The sequence below is a fragment of the Carassius carassius genome, chromosome 9, assembly GCF_963082965.1.
Source record: "Carassius carassius chromosome 9, fCarCar2.1, whole genome shotgun sequence".
NCBI classification, from domain to species: Eukaryota; Metazoa; Chordata; class Actinopteri; order Cypriniformes; family Cyprinidae; genus Carassius; species Carassius carassius.
Window position 1 is genome coordinate 30,549,022 of NC_081763.1, and position 16,242 is coordinate 30,565,263.

The 16,242-nt window shown below is 38.3% G+C and overlaps 1 protein-coding gene across 3 annotated transcripts in view; it reads left to right on the top strand.

The window, feature by feature from the left end:
* Positions 1-97: 97 nt before the first annotated feature.
* The window catches only part of LOC132149572 (zinc finger protein GLIS2-like), a 31,595-nt gene continuing 15,450 nt past the window's right edge, over positions 98-16,242 (top strand). The window contains exon 1 of one of the 3 annotated variants that reach the window (XM_059558945.1): positions 98-893. The gene's annotated coding sequence lies outside the window, so the exon portion shown is untranslated. Of the gene's footprint in view, positions 894-10,259; positions 10,469-16,242 lie in introns of those variants that run through there. The other 2 variants (XM_059558948.1, XM_059558947.1) reach the window with 2 other exon arrangements.

The following is a 16,242-nucleotide window of genomic DNA, read 5'->3' on the forward strand; positions in this document are numbered from 1 at the left end:
AATAAAACAGTTGAGAGCGCTGGAGGGAGGAAGGGAGGGGAGTTAGTTTGGACGGGAGCCCAGGCCGGCCTCCTGAGCGCTGGATGGGGCGGAGCAGCACACATGCGCTGAGCTGGCAGAGCCACAGTCAGTCAGGGCTGATCCTCCGCCCGCTGCGCCCGAGGAGAGGAGAGGAGACACGGACAGCCTCGCGTCCGGGTGCTGGAGACCCAACTCACCACACACTGTCTCCGAGGACAACACCGAGGCCCCAGGACTGGAAACGACCTGAGGAAATCGCAAACTCGAAACGGAGACACCATCCGGACACGAAGCTGAAAAGGAGGACGTCTCCTCTCCATCGCCTTTTGCGCACGACCACCCATTAAACCCCCTCTGGACCAGCGCCGCACGCAAGCGATGCACCTTGATGCCTAGACAACGATCACTCCGATCGGGTTCTGTATGTTTTTGTGGCGCATCATTCTTAACTAAGCAGTCATTCCAGAGTCGATCGTAACAGTGCGGACACTGTGTTCACACACATGTATTCAACGGGTTTCTTCTTCATGAGAATATCCTCATGGCCTGAAACAGACATAAACTATTAAATCCGTCGCATTCACTCTGGATTGACGCCTTTTTTATTTTTTATCTCGCATGTCTTGAGTTTTCTGCTTTCTTGAACACTGTCACGCATGTCCAGAAAACAGTCTGATGCTCTCAGACAGCAGTAGGTTATCCAGCCACTGGTGACAGTGTCTTACAGGTTCTTTTGCATAACCTGCCGGGCCTTCCTTAAAAACTGACTCCCTATTTTGCAATCCAAAGGATTTGGAGCAAACATCCCAATTGGAAAGTTTAAGGTGGAGACCAGGGCTGGGCCACAACACATCCAGGAGGTTTTACAGAAGGTAAGCTAGTCTAATGAACTCAGATGGCACTGTAATTTGCATCATTGATCTCGAGTGCATTGCCATGGCAATATAAGCATGCATATTTACTTTTGTCCAGCGAGCACAGTCACTTAGGATAGCAGAAAGACCCTGACCTATTTTCTATTTTCTCGGTTTAAGCCCCCGGTCTGTGTGATTTCTTAGGAGTTGATGCCTGTGGTGCCTCCAAAGAATGAGAAATGGTGCTTCCACTAATGCACTTCAATAGCAGACAGAATGCCTGGAAGCACCTAGTAAATCTAGCATTATGTGATGAGTTAGTTGTCGTTTTCATATTCTAGACAATAAATACTTCTTAAGAGACAGGATTCAAATAAAATGCTTCATATGGAAAAGGATGAATGTGTACAAAAATGAAGCATTGGATCCAAATATGACGCATTCTGGCAAGGTTACTGTTATTGTCCATAGTGGCTGAGGCCTGGACATAAAGTAGTCATCATCCAATTAGGCGATTCCAGTGTCCCTGCACTTTTTGTGAGCACATTGAGATGTGGTTTGGAATAGAGCCCACCCTCACTGGCTGCTACACATGGAGCCATTGATAAAGAAGATGCTTGCCAGGACATAGTTAACCAACTGCATGAGGGGCATCTAAGAAAAAAAAACACTCTTGAATAAAGCTTGTGCATGGGGTTGTTTTATTAATTGAGCTTGGTTTGTGTTTGAGAGGTGATTGCCGTCATTGAAGCCCAAGCTGGTGTAGTTTGTCCAATGGTTTGCATGACATCTGACCTCTTCATCTTGTGCTTTTTTGTTTCGAAAATCACTGTTGAAATTGCACTGAGACGTCCCTAAAATGACCCAAACTGGCCAGATGTCATTCCTTGGTGAAATCCAAACTGACAGAAAGCAGTGCGTGAATGTACACAGCTTTGTGCCTTATGCTGCTGTGCAAACATCTTGTATCATTGCTGTTGAGTCCTCACTTCACCGTATGCTCTCCTCCAGCTGTGCGTGCTGGCGTCGACTTGTGTTTTTGCCGCACGCACCGACAGCTCTGCGATAGGACCGCCTGTTCCACGATGTGCTCAAAGACATAATGGAAAGAAAGGCTTCTGGCTCACATATGAAGGGAAGATCCGTAAGCTAAAGCAGAGCTGAACGTTGCAGAAATCTGAGATCTTGGCACGGTCAGGCTTTGGCGTACTTTTGTGAGGGGTCTGGCCAGTGAATATACCGCTTGTTCCTCTTGATGCTCAGAATGGTTTGCCAAATATGACCCACCCTGAAGCGCTTCTGTGAATTCATACCCATTATGCTCTCTAATGCTCAGTGAGTAAAGAGGGGCCCCGGCCTGGTCTTTACTCAAATGTGGGGTCAAACAGAAAGAATACGTGAGGCTTAGGACACGTTCTTATGTGTGCAGGCTGCAAGGCCTAAACACAACATTTGACAAAAGACCAAACGGAGTGCTTGGTTTGGTTAGCGTTTGAAGAAGTTTGGGAGAGTTTTACCCATGAATCAGTGGAACAACAACACCATGATCAAACGCTGGGTCTCATAAAACTACAAAAAAGCTCCATAAAATTGGTGTACTATATGCAAAACCTTCTCAAGAAAACACTGTGTGAGAAATAGAACGATATTTAAAAGGATAGCTCACACAAAAATGAAATTTCTCATTTCTATTTTAGGTCACCTAAAGAAACTTACAGTGAAATGTTTTTGAAAAGACGCTGTTTTTCTTATTGTAAAGAACAATTAAATAATCTTAAGAAACATTTTCCACTATAAAGAATCTTCTGTGGAATGGAAAGGTTCCAGGTTCATCATGGAACCATCAATGCCAATAAAGAACCTTTATCTTTGGAACCCATCCATTCCACAAAAGGTTCCTAATAATTGGAAAAAAGGTTATTTGAGGAACCCAAAATGCTTCTTCTATGGCGTCACTGTGAAAACTACCTATCAATTTGTTCTATTCTTCCTGTAGATCAAGTTGTAGAGCATTGCATTAGCAAGCGCAAGGTTGAGGGTTCGAATCCCAAGGAACACATGTTAGGAGAAAATTGTTAGTCTGAATGCAATGTAAGTCGCTTTAAAAGCGTCTGCTAAATGTAAATGTTCAGTCTGTTCCCCACACAAAGTTATGACATTTTTGGACTTTAACCATTACGATGAATAGAGCTATTGATAACATCTTCTGAACACAGATTTGGAAAGACTTGAGTAAATAATGGCAGAGTTTAATTTTGAGTGAACTGTTACTTTTTATTTGGGCCATTTTCTGTTGGTAATTGCTAGTCTGCACAGCAAAAGTGCATTCTTGGGTGTATCTGTTGGTTGTTAAACATCTAGTAGCACCAAGTAATTTGCTTTATGGTTTTTTTTTGAAGCCACAAATTAAACAACCCTTAAGGTATTTAGAGGCTGCAACCCATACAGGGCATTCAGCCTTCGCACTGACACCCGTGATCCTCCATGTGGGCTTGATTTACAACCTCAGGAGTGTTCGGCAATGGAATCGAGAGCATTAAGAGTATGAGATGGTCTCGGTGATGGGAATTTCAGACGGTCTTCTGCATTACTTCAGGACAGACACAGCTGACATCCTCTTGGAATAAATGTTTGGCATTTGCTAAAAGGTGGGAAGAGGGTCTTGGGAGGTCAGTTCAGCTGGGAATTTAACAAAGACCGGAGGAAGAGTCCTGGAACGTGGAATTCCACACTGAAGCGATCAGAGATTCCGGTAAGATTCCGACTTCTACACTCTTAAATATAAAGGTTCTTTTTTGGCATCAGTGGTTTCATGAAGAACCTTTAACATCCACAGAACCTTTTAAATGCACAAAAGGTTCTTTATAGTGGAAAAAGGTCAGAAAAAATGGTTCTTTCAAGAACTCTTTACAAAGGGGAACCTAAAATGGGCTCTTCTATTAGATCTCCATGAAAACTCCTTTGCGGAACCTTTATTTTTAAGAGTGTGGGATGAAAAGTTGTCTAATAAACATAGCATTATTTATTACAAATATTGTTGGGTCTTTGAAAAGTGGCTTTTGTTCTTCTCTTTGGATAAAAGCATCTGCTAAATACATAAATGGGACTGTTTATTGTAGTTCTGTAAAGTCGTTTTGTTTAAATGCTTCAAATGCCACAAAATGCTGTTTTAAAGACAGTTGTGCAGAAAAGAGCTGTGCAGACAAACTCTGGCCAGGCCTCATAGGAGTTCAGAGTCACACGGGCTCATAGAGACCAGTAAAACCACCCTCTCTCGCTGGGCTTGGACCGTGCATTTTTCTACAGTTAAACTGCAACCACTAATCACAGCGTGGCCTCACTGTTTCCTCTTGGAAGGTTTCGTTCACGTCCTCCCTGCTATGCAGAGCCTGGTCCCTCCCCAGCCAGAGGATCCCTCGCTCTTTCTCTCTCTCTCTCTCTCTCTCTCTCTCTCTCTCCGAGACACCTTCATGAGACACCCAGGGATGGTCCATGCCACCTTTCCCTGCGTGTTTCTGAGCCACCAAAGGCCTGGTGCCCCGGTGCATGCCCTCCAAAATCAACACAGATGGAGTTCTGCGTCCACACACTTTCCACTTTATGTTTTCTTTTATGTCTTTCAGTCACTTACTTTCTCCTTACAGCCACTGCAACAAAACGAGAGGAAATTTGACAGAAATAAATAAATTAATAAATTAACAGAACAGGAAAAAACAAAACAAAAGAATGGTAATGAGTTTCTATTTAATCATTTAAATTTATTTGTAATTTAAAAATGAAGCTATATTTTAAAAATGTAAAACAAATAAAAAATGTATAATATATATAAATATATAAAACAATAAAATGTTTAATGTATATTAACAGACAAAATATACATATACTACCAGTTGCTAAAAGTTTGGACATAAAGACCATTTGAAATGCATAAATGGTTACGTATGAATAAAATTCATCCAATGGTTGATTAAGCTACACAATGAACAAGCTCATATAAGATAGTTTTAATTCAATATTAATACACATGTCCATTTGTATTCCCTAGTTTGACAACTTTACGATTATTCAGAGAAGAGGAAGACAAAAAGTACAAGTACTAGTAAAAAATTAAAAGGTGGCTAGCACTGTATATTGGCATGAGCCATTGAAAAAACTCATACTGATCGACTCGACAACTAGTAAAGTCCAAGAGACGTGAGAACTGTTCAAGTCTTTGCCACATGAATCGCAGGGCCACATCACCACCATTGTTTTCCAACTGTAAGCTGTTAGCAATAAGCAGCGCTGGATGCTAACGGGCCAAGGGCTTCAGCGGTTAAACTGGAAGCACAGCTGGCTTTTATTATTATTTACTTACAAAGCCAACAGCCTGGATCTTCCAGTACAGCCACAATAACACGACTAGAACACAATATGCGAATTGCCGTATGAAAAAAGAGAGCAGGGAGGGGAGGCTAAGCATTTCAGAAAGAGAGTCTCTCTCAAGTCTGGGCTTGGCTCCTTGTCCGGGCAAATTCATTCCTGTCAATGTGTGCGAGAGTCCGAGACTGCCGCCTACTTTCCATGATCTGCTGTTCCCCACAGTTACTGTGCGGCTGTACATCACGAGCGGCATGTCTTGAGCTTGGAAGAAAGATGCAGCGAATGTTCATGCGTTCTGTCTCATAATGAAGTGATCAGAGGATATAACCAGTCCCCCTGTCCCACAGCTCTCGTGTCTCTGTTACCTTTGGCACACGGCTGGAATCTTTGGTACTTTTTGTTAATTCTACAGTGTATTGTAACTCACTGTCAGAGTCTACCATGAACAAGAAGGCTATTTCCTTTTATAGCTTTGGGGAGAAAAACTGTGTGAATTAGCAATGTAAAAGCTTCAGTGCATTCAGTGCGACTGTTTTTGTAGACTGCAACAGTTTATTAGATAAAGAGACACTTTATTGATTACTTAGGAGGAATTTAGCCTTATAAGAAAGCACTGTGGTATAAGAAATGTTCCCCAAATAAATGAAATGTTTAATGAAATGTTCACAAAAATGTTGACTTTTATTCAGCAAGGAGGCATTAAATTGATCAAAAGTGACAGTCAAGACATTTATGTTACAAAAGATTTCTATTTCACATAAACACTGTTTCTATTCATCAAGGACTCTGAAAAATCATGGTTTCTGCAAAAATATGAAGCGGCACAACTGTTTACAACATTGATAATAATCAGAAATGTTTCTGCAGATCAGTATATTAGAATGATTTCTGAAGATCATGTGACACTAAAGACTGGAGCAATGATGCTGAAAATACAGCGCTGCATCACAGATATTAATTATATTTTTATATTGAAACGGAGAACAGTTTTTGGTCAAATAAATGCAGCCTTGGGGAGCATAAAAGATTCTTTCATTAACATTTTCATAAAAATCTCACTTTTGAACTGTAGTGTATCACTCAAAAACAAAAATAAATGTTGAAATGTTGATATTTTCAGCCCTTTGATTATTATCAATATGTGTTTGTAACGATATAAACCTTCATATTCATCCAGAAGAAAGAGGCGGGAACCGGCGGACACTCAACAACATTTTAATAATTTAAAATAAACACAAAACAGCGCACCAGCCCCTCACGGACGACTGGTGCGCGCAAATAAAACCAAAACCTAAAATAAAGCCCAGGCCTGGTCCTCTCTCGTCCTTCACTGTCGTCGCTCCAGTTTTATATCCTTCCATCTCCTCCGTGGGCCTCGAGACCGGCGGGTCGAACAGGTGTAGTTCATCTCCAATCACTCCCCCGGCCTCGCTCCCATGTCCCTCGGCCCCGCCCCACTCGTCACAGTGTTATTAATTTACTCATATTTACTGTATGTTTTAAGAAAGGAAGTAAAATATCTAGTCTAAAATTCCATCTAAAAATAAAGCATAAATACACAAAAAAATTATTATTTTCAACTTTCATTATATGCACCTACAAAAATACAAAACAAATATTTAACGACTTTTATGGAAAGTTTAAAACCATCTGTGATTAAATTTCTTTTTTTTGATGCAAATGAATCGAATCAAAGGCAAGTTGATTCATTGAATCAATCAGTTTGAAGTGATTGACAGGAACGAATCCAAACTGCTGCTTGTTACCAAATCAAATGTTTCAGTCTTAAAATGAGTCCCGAGACTAGAATGGATCATGAAACATGTCTTTAAGAAAACTTAATTGGTAAATTAAAAGTGCAATAAAATGCAGTACTGAAAAACAGTACTTTCTTTCCCCCCAAAACATACAAAAAAGTTGATATGTTGATTATTTTCAACCTTTAAATGATATTGAATTTCATATTTATGTATTTACTCAGACCTATTGTATTTATTATGTAAAAATCTTCTTAATTAAGTATACATTATGAAGTAATTTATTAAGTATAAATCGAAAAATAATCAAAAAGCTTAATATTTTCAATATTTTCATTATATGCGCCTAAAAAAAAAAATCCATGACATATTTTTATGAAAACATTTTATGAAAACCTGTGATTTTTTTTGTTTTTTATGTTTTGAAGCAAATCAATGGAATTAGAGTCAAGTTGATTCATTGAATCAATCAGTTTGAAGTGATTCACAGGAATGAATCTAACGTGCTGCTTTTTTTCTTCACTAAATCAGAAACTCTATTAAAATGTTTCAGTCCTAAAATGAAGGAAGGGTCACGTCTTCAAGAAACCTTAATTGCCACATAAAAAAGTGCAATAAAATCATTGCAATATATATTTTCTAGTTTATGTAAATGTTATGCATATTCTATAAATGCAACATCATATATGATGAATATAGAAATGTGCCTCTGATTGTAGCTGACTTCCTCTGAAATGTACATCTGTCATCTTATTTGTTGTTTTGCACTCCAAACCAAGATGACGCTCTATAGATACAGGTACACGCTCCTCCTGTCTCTCTGTGGCTCTGTCCCTTGTTTGCTCTCTCTGACGGAGACAGAAGATGAAAGGCCCTTCGTGTTTGGGAGGAGACAAAAGAGTCAAAGTCAAAGAAACGCAGGGAGATAAAGGGTGAGAGAAAGAGGGAAGGAGGGGGAGATCCTGTCATGTTGACCTTGTCTGGCTGCCAGGCCTCGGAGGGGAGGGTGGTCTCGCTTTGAGAAAACAGTCGCCGCATGCGAAGGAAACGAGAGAACACAGGCACACAGTGAGGCTGGCAGAGACACAGATGAACAGAGGCAGAGAGAAAAGTGTGTGTGTGTGTGTGTGCAGGTGTCTGAAAGGGAAAGAGGAGCAACGACGGACAACATCAGCAGACGTCTAGTAACTACCAGGGTCCATTATGTCCTCCAGCGACTTGTAAAGATGTATTTATAAGACAATAAACATTCATTTGTGGTATTTTGGGGCCAGATCGTGGTCCTGCGAGGTCCCTGGACACACGTTTCGGACCCTGGCATTCAACTTTTTCCCGAGGTTTTGAGATGCATGGTTTGCAGTTTTGATGGCCCTGGTTTCGTGAACTCATTTCAGAGTCCAACCCTGCTGGTATAAATTAAAAAGCTGTGCGGTTTGGGTTCTCAAAATTTTTATTTCCAGGACGCTCTAATACGATGATACCCTTGTGAGGGACAAAATATATTTTTTTGAGAAAGACCCAATTTTACTGCGTGAGAGAAAGTGTGATAATATAAAGACAACATTTGTTAGGAAAAATATATCATGTTACTGTACTGAATGCAAAGCACAGCACATTATTTTCTGATATATATATATAATATTACCTAAAATTTTAAACAAATAAAATAATAAAGAATTACCATATTTTTTTATTTGCATTATGTTATATGTATTAGGACAGCATATATATATATATATATATATATATATATATATATATATATATATATATATATATATATATATAATTGTAGTAGTACCAGGTGTATAAAGATTTTAATTAGGAAAACAAGAGGAGGGAGGAGAAGCTTCGTAGAAAGATACAACACAAAAATAATTATTATTCTTAAAAATGGGAAGGAGAGATGTACACTTTAATTTTCTAAGAAACTATTTGTAGACTGTTTATTTCTTTCTGTTAAAAATGAAAGCTATCAATAAAATAAACAAATTGATTAATCGTGTGATTTCTGACCAGTATTCCAAAATCTAAATATAAAATGAAACCGCATTAATATGAATTTAGAAAAAAAGTGTCCTGTCCAGCATCCCTGCTCCTAGAAAACATCACACAGGTGTCCATCAACAGAGAAATCTTGGGAAAATGAAGAAATCAGCACAGCACTCTATCACATGGATCCGGACACCGCTGACATCCCCCGAGGCCAAGCAGCTAAGAGTCACATCTCTTATTAAATTACACCTGATTCTGGCTTAACTCCTTTGTGCAGCCAACCTAGGCTTTTCAGTCCAAGAAAAGTTTTGTGGCGCTGGTGTAATATTCAGATCCAGGAAATGAGTGCAAGTCTGAGACGGCACCTCCCAAAATCTGAAGTTTACCTTCTGCGCCCAGTGTTGGCCCGAACTCAAAGCACAGCCGGCCTGCTGGATGTTTTATGTCTCTTATAAAAGCGAGAGCTCCTTGAGTGGTCAGGCTTATGTTTGTCACGACATTCACTACAGAGAACTGAAATATGGCAGAAGCTCGTCGACCAGCTTGCCGAGTTTCCATGCACTCGTCAGCTCCCGTAAATCTGCGGCTCGGAGTCTGTTAACGCTGTGGGATGGAAGGAAACGCCAGACGTTTGCCACCCCACCCAAAGGCCGAAGGTTGAGGCACGGGTGTGCTTTTCCAGACGGGACAGTCTCAAACAGACCCCAACCAAACGTGGGAACTCTGGAGTTTCTGTCAATCTCATTTATATTTTAAGAGTTAGTGGACTGAAAATTTCAAAACCTTGAATTGACTCACCCTCATGTCAGTCCAAAATCCCAAAACACAAAATAAGCTTTTTTTGAATGCTGTTTATGCCCATCCAGTGAAAGTCAACGGGGCCTAAAAGTCTTCTTTTGAAAACACAACCACTTAGTGTGATAGACAGATTGAAATATAAGCCCATCCACTTGATCAGTGCACACAGACAAAGACTAAAGCACAATGGCAATCACTTTAAATGAAACCTCATTGGTTCTGGAATGTCACATGACCAAATATATTGCATGTCATGACATCTGAGGTTTGTGTCATCGTATATATATTTTAATTGGTTGTATTTAATAATATTTCACTCACTCACTGACCTGTTCATCTGACAGACGTGTCTTATTGCATGTCTGCACACGCTGTGTTGTGGCTGTGGAATATTGTTTGATTGCACGCACAGGAATGGCGTGTTTTCCTAGGTAGGATCCACGTGGAGTCTCAGCAGAGAGTGGAAAAGGGTTTAGTCAGGTGCCAAAACCCCCGGCATTCCTGCGCTGACCTCGAACGCCTTTCCCCTCGACTGCCTCCAGGGAAGGTCTGTCTCAGCACGGGCCAGACTCGAGTCCAGGGGCGGATCTGAGGAACAGTCAGAAGAATATGCTCATACACCACCAGAAACTGCCCATAATCAGTCCCGCCATCTACGCTGAAGTCCATTAGAGTTCACTGGTGAGTGGAGAGACGGGGTCTGTGCAGTCAAAGGCCATTTGCAATCTGTTTTTAAAATCTAGGATGGAAAAATGGAGAATTGGTTCAACCGCATGGAGCCGACAAGCACACTGACACATATCCGTGTTGAAAAAAATTCTGCAGTGTTTTCTTAAACAGCCAGATTGTAGGGAACTCTGTTGGGAATTCTGTTGGGAAAAGTGTGTTTTAATGTACTTTAAAAGTTTGACTTCAGTCAGACTCAGTGGTATTATAGTATTATTATTAATATTCCTTCATATTTGTTTTTAAATATTTATCAAAATAATGTCTCAATTTCTTAACTTAAAATGTTACTTAAATTAATATTTAAATAAATTAGCAACACATTTGCATGTACTCTGGTGTTGGTTAATGGTCACATGATGTGCAAGTAAACAAATATATCTGTATATATATATATATATATATATATATATATATATATATACACACACACACACACACACACACACACACACTTAATATAGCGTTTATTTTCAATTTTTTTAAGGGCATTTGCCATTTTTATTATAATTTTTTAATATTTCTATTTATCTTTAATTTATTTAACTTAAGTCTTTTTTTCCATTTATTAATCATTTATCATTTTTTGTACGTTTTCCATTTAATAGACTATAATTTATAGATTATTCTGTTTCAGCTTTATTTATATGAATAAATTATTTTTTAATTATTTAATATTTAAATTTTTAAAATAAATTTAATTTAAGTAATTCTGAAATAAAAAAAACTGAAAATAAATGATAATTAGAAATGTTGCCTTAGCAGAAGTTGAACTGAAACAAAACTAAACCTGAAATAAAAATGAACTAAACTAAAAAAACTATTTGGAAATATTTTCGTAATACAAAAACTAATAAAAATGACAAAAGCACATGACAAAATTACTAAATATTAAACTAAATTTAAAAAGAAAACTGAAAATATACAAAATAAAAGCAAATTCAAAATATGAATACAAACTATAATATATATATATATATATATATATAATACTTAAATGGCATTGCAGTGGAGCCCAGGACTGGACAGAAGGAGCTCTTAGGGTCATTGTGGACATTTACTCTAAACTAAAGTTAAAGTAAAGTTCACTAAAGACTAGGATATAGATTTACTGGAGAGTATTTTAGTCAGGGATGGATCTTGTTTACCTTGGTCTTCCCACTTCTCCAAGATTACATTCCTGTCTATTTAGAAGATGCCTTAAGATTAAGTCAACCTTTGAAGAGAAGTGAACAACACTTAAACACTGAAAACTATCCGCTTCTGTCCTAAAAACACAAATTAGCCAAGAAAACCCAACCACATCCAAACAATGAGCTCTTAATGTGAGATGTCTCTTTTCTGTCTGGCTCTGACCACCCCAGACCTCATTCATCTGAGCCCGCGAGAGCAATGCGGAGTGTCCTGTCCCGCTAGCGCTCTCCAGACTCTGTTATTGGACGGAAGTCTGCTGATTGTGGCTGGAGGCGGCAAGAATCAACACCGATCGAGGGAGAGAGAAACAGACCCGAATAATACAGAGCTGGACAAAACACAAGCCAGATGCTGACCAATGCCCATTTAGACAAACTGCCTGAGAGATTGTAGTGGTGAAGCTTAATATCTTTGACGTAAAGCAAGCCCATTACTCTGATAGATGCTTTTGGTTTATTACATAAGCGGAGGGAGAAACTAGAGACTTAAGCTGTTCTCACACTCAAAAACCCAAGTTCAATTTCATCCCCGCATACTGCAGCTTTCTTTCACATTCACAAAGCTTTACATGCCACTGAGTATTTGTCACTTTGGATATACTACCAAACGTTTTCACGAACAGAGCGACTCTTGTCTGCAGAAGACATAAAGATTGTGAGCTGCTCTCCGAAGGCAACTCAGAACAAAGCATATATATATATATATAAACTTAAAAGCATCTTGCATCTTTTAAAACCAAAATAATACAAACTAAACACAAACAACAAAATTTTAAAAAAGTATGAAAATAGAATTATGAAAATAGAAAATATAGATTTAAAATAAAATTCAAAATTGTAAAATTCTACATATTAATGAAAAGTATATTAGTGATATGCACCAGGGTTATTTATTGCTAACTTAAACTAAAATTATAAAACATTTTCATTTCTTGAAATAAAATAAACATTACCAGAAAGGAAGTAAGTATTAAAAAGTACTTTTTCATTTTTAATTTATTTAATAAACATGATTTATACTTAATTATATATTGTTATTTATTATAGATATAATATTTATTTTATTATATATTTATAATTTGTATCATCATCATTATTGTATTTTATATTTTAATTTCAGCTAAAAATAAATCAACTAAAACCAAAAATTAAATAAAACTACATAAAAATTATAAAAAAATGAAAATATACAAATAAAATCTAATTCAAAATATCAACAAAACCTAAAATAGTATATATTTATGATACCACAATAACACTAAGTGTGACTGGGAGAATGCAGCTTTACTATTTATGCATCAGTAATGAATGCATGGATATGCAAAACATAATAATAATATGCCACAGTTTTTTTTTGACACTCCGCTAATAAAGCTGACTGATGCTGTGATGGGTTGCCAGAAAGTGATTCATCTGTATAGCTTATTCAGTCGTCTTCCTCTTAATTTCACTGATTCTAGGCTGTTTAGTATCAGCCTTGGCTCCTGGACAGCCCCATTATCAGGTGTATGTATGCACTGTATCTTACAGCTAACAAGGCAATCATGCATGAGCAACAGAATTGTTACATTTGCACAGCTTGCTCTGATGAAATCTCATCTCTCTTGCCAAGGTGCATTGATTGTGTGTTCCTCTGATGAGCTTTATGTTCTCTGGCCATTACAAATCACATAACTGTGCAATATTAATTTAAAGTGGTGATGTTTAAAGAGTTATTGTGAAATAGGATAAGATATAAACAACTTTTGCCATTCATAAACGCGTCCTTCTTGATTTGTCATGCAAGTAAACATGTTTTGTTTTATAAATTATGCATTCTGTCTCTACTTTCCTTTTTTTTTTTTTTTTTTTTTTTTTTTGATTGCATTTAGCAAAGCTGTTTTATCTTGTGACAGACATAAAAACCCTCAAGCGTGAACATTCATCCACCCTTGAGTCAAGTCAGGTCAGCTTGTGTATCGTAATCCACCCTTGGCTGTTTACTGCAGGAACGATAAATACAGAGTGTATCAGCGTCTGTCTTATTCTGTGCCTGCTCCTCACACGTCTCCAGTCCTCCGCTGACGTTCAGTCTGCTGAAGGGAGAAAAGCTAGACAAACAAAAAATAGATCATAATTGACCATATTTACTTTCTTAAAGCAACAGTTCAACCCAACACAAGAGGATTCTGTCTTCATTTACTCACCATTATGTTGTTGCATGCTGTTATTTTCCCGTGGAATGCAAAAGAAGGTCTTTTCCAAAGCAATGGAAGGTCAGAAAACTAAAAAAGAACCAAATACATCCATACTTTTCTAATCAAAATCTTTTTTTTTGCTTAAATATAACAACTTGCTCTTACTCTTGAATAACGAGTTTTTGTCCTACTTTTCTGACTCCTCCCCTCCAACCACCTGATTCTGTTAAGCCACACCCATTTTCTCAACCCAGTCGATTTCTGACAAATAAAATAAACCTCCGCCCTAAATCCTGTCTCATTTACATATACTTTTGACCTGGAAATATGTCAGATTATGAAATAAAATCTGCATTTTCAATGTATCATCCATTCTCAGGAGTGCTGATAGACACAGAAGCTGAGAGAGTAATTTACTTCATCACTTAAGTTCCAGTTTGTTATGACATTTAATCAAATAGCTATATAAATCTTCATATTTGTCATGGTCTGACAGCACAGTAACAGCAATACAGAGGTTGGCATAAGATGTGTTTAATTGCTTCTTTTTTGGTCCTTTTGGGTCTTTCCCAGGTCACGTTCTCTTCCCACATGCACTTCTCTGTCTTTCCCTCCCACCTTCTCTTTTCCAACCCTCTGCGAGGAATTCCTTAGTGTCTGAGATTTCTGGCCGAGAGCCATCAGTAGGCTGGCAAGCAGCTTTCTATTCCTTCACCTCGCCTGCTTCCCTCCCGCTCTCTTGAACTCCAATTCCAAAACCCAGTGAGCTCCCTACTCCCTAGACAGCACTCAAGGCATCATGTATGCTTCTTAATGTGAGGGCTGTTTCAAAATATAGGCAATATTATGCTGCCTTATAAGATGGCTCATTTTATACACTAAATTTACTTCATTTAATACTGAAAAGTATTGCTAATAATAGATTATTCAGAATTCATTAATTTACTCTGGATTCATGTATGATATGTAGGCCTATTTTTAAAGAACAGTAGTTTATTATAGCATTAGCTTGCTAACACTCTCCGTCTACCTAGATGTCCCGTATGAACACTTGGTTCGGACAGTAAATAGTACAGCCTCAATAATTACTTTTATCAGCCTTAAGTGGTTTTGTTGGTTTTAGCGAGCTAACACCAAGCTAGTTTCCACGGGTTAAACTGCTAACTTGTTAGCTGGTCAGGCAGGAAGACCATTTAAACTTTCTGAGTACCAAATTGGCCAGGTTGAATGACCAGAAAATTGCTTTAGCCTGGTTAGGGAAGTTGTGGCCTAATGGTTAGAGAGTCGAACTCCCTATCGAAAGGTTGTGAGTTCGAGTCCCGGGCCGGCAGGAATTGTGGGTGGGGGGAGTGCATGTACAGTTCTCTCTCCACCTTCAATACCATGACTTAGGTGCCCTTGAGCAAGGCATCGAACCCCCAACTGCTCCCTGGGCGCCGCAGCATAAATGGCTGCCCACTGCTCCGGGTGTGTGCTCACAGTGTGTGTGTGTGTGTGTGTTCACTGCTCTGTGTGTGTGCACTTCGGATGGGTTAAATGCAGAGCACAAATTCTGAGTATGGGTCACCATACTTGGCTGAATGTCACTTCACTTTCACTTTAAAGTTGTTCTTTTTATATGTCTTTGTAGAGCACTGCATGGTTAGCTTAGCAATACGCTAACATTTAACTGAATCAAATGAATCTCTTGTACTTTGCATGAACAGTGTTATACAGAGCTGCTTCCCATGTTCTCAATTAATTATTTATATGTTGCATCACTTATTAAAGCTTAGTTTTTGTATTTCTTTTAGAGTATTGCATGTTTAGCTTAGCAACATGCTAATATTTAACTGAATCAATTGTAAACTGTGCCTCTTGAGTACTTTGCATAAAAAGCATTATTTAGAGTTGCTTCCCAATCCGTTGCTCATATTTTCTGCACTTGAAGCTGTTTAAAAAAAAGTATATATTAGAGGACCGCATTATTAGCTTAGCAACATGCTAAAATAAAAGTGAATCATCCGTGGATCGAATCTCTTGGGTACTTTATATGAGGAGCATTATACAGAGTTGCTTGACATGTTCTTAAACAGTCATTTATATTATAGGAATCATTTGTAAATTGGGTCTCTTGAACACTTTGCATGAGGAGCACTATTTAGAGTAGCAGCCTGTGTTCTTAATCATTTATTTATGCTTTCTTAGAAGGCAGCTGCCTGTGCAGGGAATAGACAGCAAGGCAGCTCACTAGGTTTAAGAACAGAGCATTTGCTCTGTTTTGCATCTTTTTTTCTCTTCTCTTTCCCCCGTTTTTTCAATTACTCTCACACTTTTTTAGAAATTGGACCACTTTTGAAATTGGACCAGCTCTCCGCAC